The sequence below is a fragment of the Nylanderia fulva genome, unplaced genomic scaffold (genome assembly GCF_048542155.1).
Source record: "Nylanderia fulva isolate GAGA-0341 unplaced genomic scaffold, ASM4854215v1 Scaffold12, whole genome shotgun sequence".
Lineage (NCBI taxonomy): Eukaryota > Metazoa > Arthropoda > Insecta > Hymenoptera > Formicidae > Nylanderia > Nylanderia fulva.
This window is the reverse complement of record NW_028189409.1, coordinates 1948640-1963557: the sequence shown is the minus strand read 5'-3', so window position 1 is coordinate 1963557 and position 14918 is coordinate 1948640. Positions and strand designations below refer to the sequence as shown.

General features: G+C 29.1%; 1 long non-coding RNA gene across 1 annotated transcript; it reads right to left on the bottom strand.

The window, feature by feature from the left end:
• Positions 1 to 1516, bottom strand: LOC114936699 (uncharacterized). Its single transcript, XR_003820764.2, has 2 exons — positions 988 to 1516; positions 1 to 714 (listed from the first exon to the last, which is right to left on the bottom strand). It is a non-coding gene; the product is annotated as an uncharacterized LOC114936699 (long non-coding RNA).
• Positions 1517 to 14918: the final 13402 nt, after the last annotated feature.

The window sequence follows — 14918 nt, the reverse complement described above, 5'->3', positions numbered from 1 at the left end:
TTACATTAATTCAATTCATTTATTTGAGCAATTTCAACAAGGAAAAAATTAGAGATATTATATAAATTCTATACAAGTGTCTTAAAAAAATTTGTTCTTAATTTATAACATTATTTTGTACTGTAAAATTGGTTAATTTGTCGAGAACGATTTAAACGTGAGCAAGCCAAAGATCGTGATTAAATTATTTATTTAAATATAATCAGATTTTTCACATCATGGCATTGAGAAAATCCGCGACAAAAGACAATCGTTATTGATCGTTATTTAAATATAATAATATGGATTAATATTTGTAACATACACTTGTTATTAAATGTGTTTGTCCTTATTACAAGCAGCTGATATTTTGTGGAATATGTTATATAACATTGATATATGTATATAATATTTATCGATGCTCTCAATTTAGAAATAATTTAAAAAATTGTTAATAAAACATAAGTTTGTGTCTAACTAAATTGATATAATTATAAAGATTTAATGATCTATATACTTTACGCTACGTGATTAGAAAGTTAAAGTGATAAATTTGTCAACGATATCAGATTTTGTTTTATTTTATCAATTGCGTTGAATTTAAGTCATTAAAACGAATATGTTAATTATAAATGTTGTAAATAATTGTTTATGTCCATGATAATGCATTGTCCTCAGTATTTTTTCCGAAATCTCTGCATCCTTTATTGAACCGAAGCTTGACGACTTGTTAATCTACATGAACATAGAAAATTTAATCAGTAAAAAATTTTAAATAATTAATATAACAAAGATCTTTTTTAATTATGTTCGTTGTTTAATATTAAAATCTAAATTGTTACTATTAAACTTTATCTTATAATTTATATAGTCAGAAAAAAGAACTCGAGAATATGTATGTAAATATTTTTTAGATCCCAAAAGAGATCCTATAAAATTTTCATGTATGCATCTTCTCCTATATTTGTAAATATGATTAGTGGTTATAGTAGTTAGTTGGTAGTTTACCATAATTCAATCGTCGATAGAGCTCTGTTGTTCTACTTCGTCACATGATGAGTCGATATGATCTGTTGATTCACTTGATTCGATATGATCTGTTGATTCACATGATTCGATATGATCTATTGATTTACATGAGTTGATATGATTTATTAGAACCGCCAAAGCAGGTGTTGGCACACGATATTGGGTATCACAGAAGTGACATTTTGCGTGTCCATTTTGTGCTATGTGGAAGGCACTGGCCGCCAAATATTCCAAGTCTCCACCAACTGCATCAATATTTTGATTCCAGTAATCGAGATGTGCGTTTCTTATGTGTTGTTTTAAAAGTTCCATGTTTTGAATTACTCGGAATGCTTGAAAACAATAATTGCATTCTGCACGTACGTTTATTAATTTAATATGTTTCATGATCCAGTGTGTATCCATCGTTAATATGATATTTTCTTTACTGTCGCGAAATGTTTTACGAAGAGATGTGTTTGAGATCGCGCGAGAAAAGAGATTCTAACTAAATACAAGAAACGATCGTGAACAAATATATGTTTTTCTTAAAATGACAAACATACAGTTGAAATATGTTTTTTGTCTCGAGTTTATTATTTTTGATCATGTGTTTACAATAATATAAAATATATTAGAGGGAACAGAAATATGTATATAATTTGCGTTTAAAAATAATATTCCGGAATGTTCCACTTATTTTTATAGCTATATTATTTAAATTATAATTAAATTTTGTATAAATCTTATTGCACAAATAATTAAATGTTAAATTTATATAAAATTTGTAATTCAATAATGTTTTGTAAAATAAGCAATATTTTATATTTTGAGAGACATTTTAATTCTAAAGACTCTGTTGCAAAGAACTAAATATAAATCAAGTTTTCATATAAAGGCTATACAGATCGAATTTTTATAGGTGTTAATGGATAGGCAGGAATTTAATTATATGTATATATAGATATATGTAGATTGTTATTTATTTTAATTAATTATTAGATTATTTTTGTTACGCACCAAATATAAAGTTTGGCGCGTCCAATAGTAATTTTTTGAACTAGTTATTTTATTTAAATTGAACGCTGCTATAATTTAGATTTTGTCTTTGTATGCTACAGACCACGTAGCCTGAATATCAACCACTCCGCTGTTGTGCATCGGTGTCGGTGAGTAAGCTAGACTTTGATTTAATTTTGAGGTAACGGATTTATAGATCGTAGTTGTAGATTGTAGATTTGTAAATTGTAGGCAGATCCGTTACCTTAATATAAAAATAAAATAAAATATAAAAATGCGAAAATAAAATAAAATAAGCAAATTTTTCTGCTTTGAGAATATTTTACGAAATGTAGATACAGCAACGTTTTGTTGGAGGTAAGGATAAAAAGAAAAAGCGAAACAATCCCAATTTTATCTGTCTATAACACGTATTTCTTGTTCATGTATATACTATATTGCACGAGTATGTAATGAAACAAACGAAGAAAGAAAATGTGCGTTCTCTGAAATACAAACGAACATATTTCACTCAGAGTGCATGCATTTGAGCGTCCTACACTTTCGTGTAGTATAGTGATACACATAAACGACAAATATTCGAGTAGAGAGGATTCTTTCACCGTTTCGTGTAGAGAGGATTCTTTCACCGAGATTTTCATTTCTCTTTCGTATCCCTTTTTCCAGTTTCATGTGTAACAATATCATATTCAGGAATCCTGCATTTATTTCTATTATTATAAGTAAATTTTTTCTAAATCTTATTGCACAAATAATGCAATAATTTTTAAAATATGGTAAATTATATAAAATTTGTAATTAAATAATGTTTCGTGAAATAAGCAATATATTATATTTTATGAGAGACATTCTAATTCTAAAGACTTCATTGCAATTAATTATATAAATTATAAGTAAATTTTTTATAAATCTTATTGCACAAATAATATGGTAAATGATATAAAATTTGTAATTAAATAATGTTTTGTAAAATAAGCAATATATTTTATTTTATTAGAGGCATTTTAATTCTATAAAAACTCTATAGCAATTAACTAGACTAGTTTCAAAAAGCTATGATATGGACAGAAGCAGTCTCAGTTTTGTAATTAATTTTTAATTAAGCGTTTTATTTATTCAGATTACATCGATTTTAATGTTGAATCAACTTCTTCGAAAAATTATTGTCATTCTGTCATATGATAGTGGAGCCATTTTTTTAAATTAAATGATTTATTTAAATTTAAACCTTTATTCCACGTTTAATATTCCGTACATGGAGCTCGATATAACTGCGTAAAAATTAAATAATAGGTGTGAATCATGTTCGGTGATATTAGACTGATGTCCAAAATTATAATCGCAGATCGCACGCTCAGCATTCTAAATACCGTTTATTTTAAAACGAACGTACAAGCACGATATGTGACTCATATACTTTTTACACATGTATATATAAATGTTATACAGATTACTCGTGTATTTTGAAAATATGCAAATAAGCAAAATAATTATTCTTGCAACAGCTTTTCGTGTCTCTTGCAATTTTCAAAAGACACTTGCAAATGATATATTTAAAAATTCACGTAGTCCTTAATTTACTTTCGAAGCAGCACACTGTGAAAAAAGTTTGTTAAATTAACAAATATTTAGTTCAATACCTTTCAAATTAATCATTTATTTGAAACAAATAAATATTTGTTTTGAAAAGGATTTTCTTATATCAACTAAGTATATTTTTTAAATCAAATAAATATTTATTTGTTTCAAATAAATGATTTATTCCAACGCAACGTATTGAATTAAATATTTGTTAATTTAACAAACTTTGTTTTCAGTGCAGTTTCTGCTCTTATACTTTGTTTGTAGAACTTTGCGAACGCAAAGTCCAAGTTTTTTCCGAAGTCGATTTCCGAACGCAGAAATTCCGTCCATGCATAAGTCATGGCTTAGGAACGAACTCTTTGAAGTTTCTTATACGGTTCACGCTGACGCTGCTGTTCGTCGGTCGAAATAGAGATGACTTGTCTCACCGTGTGCGTTCAACTAGCCTGTCTCACGCATAAATAAAATTGTCTATGCTAAATACGCGCTTCGCGTTGGCGAATGCGCCCGCATGCGTGTTCAGAAAACATAGTCGGATTTACATGTATACGCAATGCGGACATGTGAAGTTTTACTGTTAGTTAGGTTTTTATAAAACATTCTCTAATTATTTATTTATTTAATTAGAATTAAAAAAAAAAAAACGTGCAGAGATCTTGCAAATTTAGTACTTTTGCCTGTTGTGCAGGAAATTTATATTCAATTTTTTATATAATATAATATTATATAAAAAATTATTAATAATAAATTATTGTAATATTATAATGTAAATACATATGTAAAAATAACTGCAAAATCTCAAAATTTGATTGACTGGATTAAATTGCATCTGAAAATGTTATAGAATTTATCTCAAACTAGCTTACTTAAAAACTAACGCAATTGAATGTATTATAAATAATCACAAATATGAAAAAATGAGCTAAATGATAAATTTGAGGTAATTATCACATTTCTGGACTGGATAGAAACAAATTCCTTGACAAAACAATTCACTTCGCTCGCGTAGGTATGTTAATTAATATGCACACAATTTTTGTGCCCAATATGGCAAAGCTAGAAAAGAAACAGTTATGTTCGTAATACAGTAATTTAACATACTAGACACGTGCAGCTATATGCAGCTCCAGATTCGATATTATTTTATCTTGTTCCACAAAGAACAATTTTTAATTATCCAATCTTTGTAAGATTCTTAATTAATACATTTCACACGCGATAAAAATATCTCTAAAAATTTATTATTAATATATTTATTAATTTATATATATATATATATATATATATATACATATAATATGTGAAATATATTAATTAAAGATCTTACAGATATTAGATAATGAATAATTGTATATTAATATATTGGATAATTAAAAATTAATATATATATTAATGATTATTAGATATTAAGATACTAAGAGTTTAATAATGCTCACTCGGAAAAAAATTAGCAACTAAACTAAATTTTAGCTATAGCGACTAATATTTTTTAGCTACAGTTTACCGGAGAATTCTATAGCTAAAAAATTAGTGACCATAGCTAAAATTTATGCATGATACGTGTAACATAAAGACAGCTAAAAAGCTATAGTAGGAAATTTCTTTTCCGTATGCATACTTTAATCTAAAAATAAAAGTAATTAATCTTGAAAGCCCGAAAATAACCGCGCATACATACACACTTACCTTTCTTCTTTCCCCAAGCTATTTATTTCTTCCGAATGGCTCAGGTCACGAACCGCTGGTAGCAATCGCGAGAATTGGCACCGACCGGTGTGACTCACCGTTTTTTCACGTGTCATCGGCGATCTATTTCCGCCACCCGGTATATTAATCCGGAACGACGGGTGCCCCGTCGCGCACAAACAATAACGATAATGACTTAACAGGCCCATCTGCTGCCCAGGTACAGGGACCGAGGGAAGAAATGGGTCCGATGGAAGCCGCTGTCAACGGCTTCTAAATGATGATAATGGAAATCAATCTATGCCCTGGGACGTGCGTGCATCACGCGTTCACGCATGAGCGATTGCTATCGTGCGTGTTATTTAGATTTAGTAGTCAATGCTTTTAATTACGCGTGGTAATTTGCTTAAAATTTTGTATGACAGGACGTAAAAGTTAATTGAACCGGAATAGAAGAGTGTTGGGGAAACGTACAGATAATGGGCTCACGCTGATATAATTGACGTCTGTTATAATTAATGAATTTTTATAGGACAGATATAGGAATTATTTTAGGATTTTTTTATTTTCATATTGAAAAACATTTTGTTGCATTAACAAAAATTTTGTTCGAAAATGAAACTGAATTATTGGTTGAAACAAACAACTGATTTGTTGTGCAAGAGATGCTTGTTGCATTCAAAGGAATTCTAATAGATTCAACCAGTATGTCTGTTTCGTTCGCATTTTCGAACAGAATTACATGAACAGTTAAGTACACTGAAAAAAAATTAAATTAATAAATATTTATTTCAATACTGCTTTATAAATCATTTATTTGAAACAAATAAAAATACTTATTTGTTTTGAAAAAAATTTTCTTAACGTCTGTGAAGTTGGCCCCTTATTGTTTAAATTTTCAAAAAATTATTAGAATTTCGAGTGCCCCTGGAAGAGTTCTAGATAGAGTTCTTTATCGGCCTTCTTCCGAGGGCACTAATAATTTTTCGAAAATTCAAACAATGAGGGGCCAACTTCACAGACGTATTTTCTGAAATAAAATAAATATTTTTCACATTAAATCAATATTATTATCCAATAAATGATTTATGGGGCAGTATTAAAATAAATTACTCATTCGAATTCAATAAATTTGTTTTCAGCGTATTAATACGCGATACAACGAAAAATAATAATTTATCGGCGCGGATAACTTAACTTTCCCGGTACTGGTGATAAATCTCTCTTCTTCGGCCTCTTGTCCTCTCGATTACCAGATCCCAACAGGAAGCGACGATATAATAGCAAGACATGCAGCACATGCACTTCTCGTCCCACGCATCTCGCAGGAACTTTCGCGGAATCGTAAATCGTGACCGCTGAAAGTCGACTTCGATTGTTCATTAGAAGGGAATAAAAGTAGTGACGCAGTGGCATTTCGCCGACACGCAGATCTCCTATGGCAGATCTCCATCCAGCCAACCCCTGCACGTCCAATTACCGGCGTATTGTGGCCGCATTATTGCGTACAAAACGCAGGCCAATTTTTCCGCGAGCCTTTCGTTAAAAACGTCCGCATCCCGTTCCGCGCGAAACTTCCGGTCGCCGTCTTTTGTCCGTCGCGGCTTCATCAGATTGGCGGCGTGAGAGCTGCCGGAAAAAAAGCCGCGCTCTCTCTCTCTCTTTCTCCTCTTTGAAAGGCGCAGGTCGTGCGTGTCATAGCCGACGCGTCGGGCGTGCTCCGATGCGCTACGCACATCGGTGATGCATAGGATGTAGTGCGGTGAAAACGAAATAGGAAAGCGAGGAGGAGAAATCGCGATCGGACGAATGCCATCGATGCTGACAATCGCGAGAATTGTGCGCGTATTTTGCAAGCTCGACTTTTTTTTATTAAAACAACAATTTTATTTATTATAAAAAACATTAGGGTTGGGCGCGCTAATGATTTTTTGAAACTAAGTTGAGTTAGAGTTAGTTGCTTATAAAATTCATTTATTTAAGTTAAAAGTTGCATAAATAAAAAATTAACTCATAGTTAAAGTTGTTAAGATTAAATTAACTAAGTTTTTTTTATTAAAACAATTTTATTTATTATAGAAAACATCAGGGTTGGTGCTCTAATGATTTTTTGAAACTAAGTTGAGTTAGAGTTAGTTGCTTATAAAATTCATTTATTTAAGTTAAAAGTTGCATAAATAAAAAATTAACTCACAGTTAAAGTTGTTAAGATTAAATTAACTAAGTTTTTTTTATTAAAACAACAATTTTATTTATTATAGAAAACATCAAGGTTGGTGCGCTAATGATTTTTTGAAACTAAGTTGAGTTAGAGTTAGTTGCTTATAAAATTCATTTATTTAAGTTAAAAGTTGCATAAATAAAAAATTAACTCACGGTTAAAGTTGTTAAGATTAAATTAACTAAGTTTTTTTTTTATTAAAACAACAATTTTATTTATTATAGAAAACATCAGGGTTGGGCGCGCTAATGATTTTTTGAAACTAAGTTGAGTTATAGTTAGTTGCTTATAAAATTCATTTATTTAAGTTAAAAATTGCATAAATAAAAAATTAACTCACAGTTAAAGTTGTTAAGATTAAATTAACTAAGTTTTTTTTTATTAAAACAACAATTTTATTTATTATAGAAAACATCAAGGTTGGTGCGCTAATGATTTTTTGAAACTAAGTTGAGTTAGAGTTAGTTGCTTATAAAATTCATTTATTATTAAGTTAAAAGTTGCATAAATAAAAAATTAATTCACGGTTAAAGTTGTTAAGATTAAATTAACTAAGTTTTTTTTATTAAAACAACAATTTTATTTATTATAGAAAACATCAGGGTTGGTGCGCTAATGATTTTTTGAAACTAAGTTGAGTTAGAGTTAGTTGCTTATAAAATTCATTTATTATTAAGTTAAAAGTTGCATAAATAAAAAATTAACTCACAGTTAAAGTTGTTAAGATTAAATTAACTAAGTTTTTTTTATTAAAACAACAATTTTATTTATTATAGAAAACATCAGGGTTGGGCGCGCTAATAATTTTTTGAAACTAAGTTGAGTTAGAGTTAGTTGCTTATAAAATTCATTTATTTAAGTTAAAAGTTGCATAAATAAAAAATTAACTTACAGTTAAAGTTGTTAAGATTAAATTAACTAAGTTAAATAAATTTTTATATAACAACTATTATTACTGCCTTATAAATCATTTATTTCAAACTAATAATATCGATTTGATGTGAAAAATACTCATTTTATATAAGAAAATCTTTTCGAAACAAATATTTGTTTCAAATAAATGATTTATAAGGCAGCATTGAAGTAAATATTTATTAATTTAATTGTTTTTGTTGAAAGCATTTTAAAATGAACAATAATGGAAGAAACAAAATAAGAAGAATGATACGTATATACTACTTTTTCCATTATACTATGAGTCACTGAGGTGCGACCCTCGCTCGGTATAAGGGAAAAAAGGGCGGCAACTCCCGCCTGATTTCGTAAACTTCCGATTACGACCCATTAAAATTGCCGTTATTTCCTGCACGCGTTCTCCGAGAAAGCGCCGTATTTTTCGTTCAGGAAGATATACTCGCGGTGAGCATATCAGGACACCTTTGTTCAATCCGGAAACGCGTCGTCACCGATAATTACGTGGATCCCGGTCAACCATGAAAGCCGACCTATTTTTTCTTTTTTAGCTCGTTCCGCGATTACGCTCGCGAGAAAGCAAGATCACAAATATAACACGTACACGTGAACTTTTGACATAAAAAATTTCAGCTTCGAATTTCGAGGCTTTAGTGGACAATTTTTATTTGACAACTGGCATACGATTGTTGCCTCGAATTTTTAATATAATTTTCGAGCTTCATTTGCAGTACTTCATGTTTTCTCTACCCATACAGCACACAAGTTTGCAGCAATATTGCAATATTATACATTGCATATCAATATTGCAGAAATATTATATAGGCATGAATTTGCAATATAGTTGAAACAACGTTGCAGCAACATTTCAGAAATATTATGAACATAAAATTCACGCAAAAAATATTACGTACAGAACATTCAGTCCGATCATGTATTTGACACATTTCCAATAATCCAATAGTAATATTACATATATATTTTATTGCATTATTGCTGCAATGTTATAGAACAATATTTCTGAAAGCGGACATTTTATCGTTGCTGCAACCTTGCAGCAAGATTACTGCAACATTTCACAATGTTTATGCAATGTTGTAATATTGCAATGAAATGTTGCCACAATGCTGCTGCAATCTTGTTGTGCTGTAGGGATAATCTATCACGTTTTTGATCGGAAACTCTGATTTTGCGAGGGGAGACTTATATATATAAGTGATAAATATCGGTCTCTTTGAAAAATCTTCCCCTGCGCGGTTAATAGACACTTTTTCGCACAATACAAAGCAGTTTGTAAAGGTGCATCGACGAGTGCACATGTGTATGCACACATGCTCGTTAATGGCGACGTATTGACGATACGCTGGCAGTTTAAAGTAAACCCGATGGATACGAATAACGAGCTATTGTATCGATTCGAAATGCATGTTTCTCCTGTTGTTCGCGCCTTCCTCTTCTCTCGGCAGTCAATACAACATATAGCATCATTATTTAGATTTCAGAATATAACGACTCGAATCGATTCGAGAAAATCACACGTTCTTATACAGTCATTGCTTATGTTCAGGGTTGGGTAAGTTGATGATTTTTTTGAAACTAAGTTAAGTTAAAGTTAATTGCTTGTAAAATTAATTTAATATAATATCATTATTTCATAAAATTAATTTAATATAATATCATTATTTTATAAAATTAATTTAATATAATATCATTATTTAGATTTTAGAATATAACGACTCGAATCGATTCGAGAAAATTACACGTTCTTATAGAGTCATTGCTTATATTCAGGGTTGGGTAAGTTAATGATTTTTTTGAAACTAAGTTAAGTTAAAGTGAATTGCTTGTAAAATTAATTTAGTTAAGTTAAAAGTTGCATGAACAAAAAATTAATTCAGTTAAAGTTAAGTTAAGATTAAATTAACTAAGTTAAATCAAAAGTTACTTTTTACAAGTATTTATATTAATTAGAATTTTGTTTGTTAATTTTTTTAAAATTTATAATAAAGAAATTTTGATTTTTATATAGAAATATATTTTTTTGATAATTACAATTGATGATAATTACAAATGAACATAAAAATAATACGTTTACAACTTATAAAAAACAATAATAGTATTCAGAGATAAAAGAAATTAAACTTAGAAAAAAAGTTAATAAGTTTAAGGTAAAAAATAACTAGTTGAAGTTAAAAATTAATACACTTTAAATTAACTAAGCTAAGTTAAAAGTTACTAACTTCGTAACTTTTTAAAATTTTTAACTAATTAATTAGTTATTACACAACCCTGCTTATACTTAATTATAACATTAACTTGTTCAGATTAATTTATATACACGTATATAAAATTGCACAATAAAATCAAAATTTATCTCAATTATTTTAATTCAGATTCACCGCAGTTTTACTTGCATAAATCGCTTCATGCAAATTTAATTTCATGCAATGAACACTTTTCATTTCATATTTATATATTTTCTTCAAGTCTTCGTTATTTGTTTAACGATCAGTGTAAGGCTCAAAAGATACCATAGTTCTGCTTACATTCATTAGCGAGGATCCCAGAGTGGAAGCGTGCATTTTCCACGTGTTCTTTGAATATCGTCGCTAAAGAGCATGCGTTTCGCTTTGTGCACGCATCACAGAAAGAGCACTGTTGTGTGTCCGAACAAGCAACAGCTCCGTAACGGCTCTTCATTATTCGCGATGGATCAACGACGAAGTCGTGCGTGAAAATAATCACAAATCGGCCAGGTAGAAAATTCAGCGCGCTCGCACTTATTGAAATAAATCCGGGATGCCGATTGTCCCTTCACGATGAAACTGTTGCGATGAATTTATAGCGACGAGAACGTCACGACAGAATGAAAAATTCAATTGCATTTAATATAATTAACAAATCAGTTTTTACATTATTTTATATTATAAACTATAAATAATTAAATTTTCTTATCGCTAGCAGAACAATTAAAGGATAAATTTAAGCGATCAAATTTAGTACAAATTTGTATTCATTAAAATATGTGTTTTAATGAATACAAATTTGTGCTAGATTTGCTTAAATTTATCCTTTGATTATAAACTATGTTAAAAAATAGAATTTGCAGTTGACATGTAAATCGCGTACATGTCTTATAATAAAAGAAGAAGAGCGATAATAGATATTAATTAGGTATTATTAAAAATAGGTATATACATAATAATTAAAATATTTTAGAAATAAAAATAAATAATAGAAAATAATTCAATAAAATATAATATATAACACAAAGCAAACAATGAACTTTTTCTCTCTTTCTCTTTTCAATGAATTCACGATTTACGAACCATTATAGAGAAATTTCATTGTACATTATTGTGTATATATATCTGATATAGACAGTTATTAACTCGCATGTCACGATATAACTCGCTTTCCCAATGCAAAGGGTTAAGTGGGCTAAAATTTGCATAGTACGTGATATATTTACTATGCTAGAAAGAACAAACGCGTTTTATTCTATCAACAATAAGTCGAAGGTCGTAAAGTGCATAAATTTGATTACTCATATTTCCTGTTATCATGTATGAGTTTCACTATAGTGTATTATACGATTATTGTTTTTCCTTCTTTTATCTGTTACTATTTTTAGTGCATATAGCAATAAAATAAAAGTAATAATTTTGCTACTATAAAAAATATAATAATAAAATAATATCTCTTACTTGGCAGTATAATTATTAACAGAATTTATATATTAAATTAGAGAATTTCTCTTTTTTATTTTATTATTTTTAGATTATTTATTCCAAAAATACATCTGAAAATTATGTGGACTTTAAGAGTATAAAATTAAAAAAACAATAATATATTGTTATACTTTTCTCTTTGTATCAGCAGTTAGTAAGTTACCTTATAGAAGTTACAGAAATGCATCAGCAAATGGTGCTGAAGAAATCATTGAATATTTTCATAAAATGTTTTATAAAATCCTACAACAATAGAAAATAATATTGGATATTAGAATAAAATTTATTTATATATAACTTACTTTTGCATAGTATAAATTATTTGAGAGAAATAAAAATGAAATGTTGAATAGCATCAAGAAACCTATTTCGCCTTCGGTTGCTATTCAATCGATACACCATCTCTGTCGGTCAATTACTGACATATCTTTGAAGAAACTATAAATTAGTTTGTTTTAAGAAAATATACTTAATTCATATGTATAAGTATACATGACATTTATATATATATAAACCCAACTAAATTAAAATAAATAATAACTCAAATATAAATTTAAATATCTGCAACTGCTCATCAATCATTCCATTATTTTGATTAATTTACTAAAATTACATTGTAATAGGATAATAAGAATTTGCAGTTATATTCTATAATTTTTATTAATTATGTCCTCTTTTTTCTACAATATAATTTGTATATATACAAAGATCTATTTAAAATACTACTACCAATAATAGTACTTTATCAAATTAACAACAGCAAACGGAGAATAAAATTTAGCTCCACAAAAAGCGGATACGCAATGAGATAAAAACAGAAATATTTCGAAAGCACGCGTTTAATAAAAAGACAGCAAGAATCTCAAAATTAATTCATTTGCGTCATTATGCATAATTCTTATTAAAAATTAACTGCTTTTTTTTTCACTACTTACTTACTCGTCTACGTCATACATATGTATACATATTACGATTTAACATAATGTATACTATCTCCGTTTACAATGTGTGATATAGTATATAATCTAAATTTATTGTATACTCATCGGCGCTTAACATCTAAATATATAATTATACATTTTCTTTACTTATTCATTTCCGTGTATACATACGTAGTGCCCTTTATTAATGTATGCAAGGGGGCAAAATAGGAACTGTGATCGCCTGATGTACCTTGTTCGTCCGTTTCTTTTTTTTTTTTTTTTTTGAACACCCAATTATACTTGAACGCCCCGTCCTATTATTTTTATCCTTTCACTGAGTTCTCGTAACTATAATGTTAGGAATACTAAAACTTTCAATTATTTCTACTACTGAGAGATATAAGAATTTAAATTATTTATCGCGCAACATTTTGCAATGAGCTACTACATCTTTGTAGAAAATTGTAAAAAAATGTAAAAAAATGCTACAAAGTAATACGTGTCATGTTAATTATAAACTGTAAATGGTAGGAAAAGTTAATATATAATCGCCACTTAATACCGGTGACGTAAGAAATCTTATTATTAATACTTTTTTGGTTGATAGTATACGTATTTCAATATATTGAGAAGACATGATCTCGTAAAGGTGGATGAAGATGCTATATACTTAATAGGCAGTCAATGTCTTCGATGAACATAAAAAGATGAATAATCCCTTCAATATTTAATATAAAAATTAGATATGGAATTTTTAATGCATAATAATTTAAAACGGAGCTTTCATCAGCGAGTGAAACACTTGGACGAATAAATGGTGCAATTTGCGTACAAACAGGCCGCAAGAAGGCACCGAGCAACGCAATACACGAGCTCCCTAAATCTTGGACAACGAATTTTGCGAATTGGCGACGTGCAAAAGAAAGATATGTTACAATGCAATGACATTTATTTCGGAGAAAAAGAGGAACTGTTTAATTAACTCTCTTTCTCTCTCTTTCGCGAACAGAAAAAGCACGCAGACTTTTGCGTCAAAAAAAATGCGGAAAAAATTGCTGTCATTTGTACGAGGCTTTGTCCGTCGACGTTGTGGCAATTCAGGATGATTCGTTGCCACAAGGAAATGCTGGCTCGCGCTGTACGTAAAATGCGCGACGTCGAATCGATGGAAACGTCGCGCGCATCCGTATTAAAGCTGAGCTTTTCTCTCGCCGCGCCGAGTCGAGATGCTCATATCTCCGAAATGTCGTTTCTGCCATGGCAATAAATTCACGGACGTTGCAGTCGCTTGTCAATCATTCGCACGCGATTTTCATTAATTAAAGAATCGGAGAAAAATTAGAAAAAGAATATATAATTATAAATATATATATATATATATATATATATATATATAATATATTATTATAAAATATATATATAATATATATATATATATATATATATATATTAATATCTAAAAATATAGAATTATTATTCGTAACAATCTTCTAAATGTCATATACTATTTATTAGACAAATTCGGCGAAATGTTTTTTTTATCTATTTTCATCGGTTTATAAATTTACACACTTCGAAATACATTGTTACGAATTGATTGAAAAAAAAGAAATGGCTTTCTCGTATGTATGCATATCTTAATTTTGCACGCGCCAATTCCATTTACGTTGGTTAATCGGCGACTAACTCAACATATGTTGGACGTAATTAACAATAATGTTACATAAGATATCTACTTATAATAAGAAGATATATATATAGTCTATATATCTTTTTTCCTTTAAATGTGAAAGTATCTTATGGTGTACATTAGTTTGATGCTATTCGTAGAGAGAAAGTGCCGAGCAATTTGCT